The following is a 1,368-nucleotide window of genomic DNA, read 5'->3' as shown; positions in this document are numbered from 1 at the left end:
GTGGTGGTGGTGCATTTAAAACTAAACCAAAAATCACCAGTTCTGGACGCGTCAAATATCATATCCGCTTAATGTGTCTACAACCTAATTACTTAAAACTACACTATTTAATTCATTCATATCATGTGCATATTGGTCATTATGCTCATACAACCGACATCAAAATTTATTTTCATTATTAGAATCATACATTTCATCAAGTAATACAGATACAAAGAGATTTTCTTTCTGAGAAGACCGTTAGTATTGGCTTGCAGGCAGGCAGGCAGGCAGGCATTTGAGGGTTATTATTTCGCCTGTTGATTGGGGGGAGGGTTGATGTGTTAGGGGGTTTTCGGTTAGATGTGGTGGTGGTGATTGGTGGTGGTGATTGGTGGTGATTGGTGGTGATTGGTGGTGGTGGTGGTGGTGGTGGTGGTAGTAGGTGGGAGTTGGGGGTGGGGGGGGGGGGGGAGGGAAGGGGAGGGGAATGATGGTCTGTGGATTCCTTCTCCGTACCCTTTACATATAAGCAAAAATATGCCTTCTTGTGGGTATAGAAACATTAACACAAATTATATCAGTAACTGATATTGTAGCCTTTTAAACAGAAAAGATTTGTACATACAAATACTTTTTAATTATCATTTATTTGTGGAAATGGCATTTACGTCATTAAATTGATACCTCAGCATCAAGCTAGTGTCCTGCAGCAGTGGTCCAGTGGTAAAGTGTATATAAGTGATGCGTATTCTTGGAGTTGCGAGTTCAAACCCGGATTAAGCTATATATATATATATATACAACATGTTTTGTTTTGGTTGTTTGTTTTTGTATAAAGCCTCACACAATATCTATATTAAGCGAGTTTGTTTTAAACATGACATACATATTAATTCATTTTACCAGGCCTTATTCCACACAACTCCGTGAATTTCCCGTGGAGCCAGCCATTCAAACAAAAACAAACGAAACAAAACAAAACAAAACAAAAAACATTATTGCCAACAGCATTTGGTGTTCCCAGGCGGTCACCCATCCAAGTACTAACCAAACCCAACGTTGCTTAACTTCGCTGATCGGACGAGAAGCGGTGTTCTCAACGTGGTATGGCCGTTGGCATGAGACTGCCTACACATTGTGGCTAATAACCAACTCTTTTAAGTCATCGCGGCAGGATACGGACCTGCTTGTGGTGTCTTAATGGTAATTGTATCCTAACATATTTTTGTCTCCTTGGCATGGATATTTAACATCGTTTATTCAGTCTTGGGTTTATGTTCTTTCGCCATTTACAGACATTTTACATCTACCTACTTCCTCAGCCTGCCCTGCCAATTTCTAATGAATTTGTGGATTTTCTTTTGTAATACAAACATGTGTGTGCTC

General features: G+C 39.8%; 1 non-coding gene across 1 annotated transcript; it reads right to left on the bottom strand.

Annotated features, from left to right (window-relative positions):
• Positions 1–981: 981 nt before the first annotated feature.
• Positions 982–1,100, bottom strand: LOC138362296 (5S ribosomal RNA). The gene has a single exon (XR_011227547.1). It is a non-coding gene; the product is annotated as a 5S ribosomal RNA (ribosomal RNA).
• Between the last annotated feature and the right edge of the window lie 268 nt (positions 1,101–1,368).

The sequence above is a fragment of the Procambarus clarkii genome, unplaced genomic scaffold (assembly GCF_040958095.1).
Source record: "Procambarus clarkii isolate CNS0578487 unplaced genomic scaffold, FALCON_Pclarkii_2.0 HiC_scaffold_1587, whole genome shotgun sequence".
Taxonomy (NCBI): domain Eukaryota; kingdom Metazoa; phylum Arthropoda; class Malacostraca; order Decapoda; family Cambaridae; genus Procambarus; species Procambarus clarkii.
The sequence above is the reverse complement of the archived record's forward strand: the minus strand, read 5'-3'. Positions and strand labels throughout refer to the sequence as shown.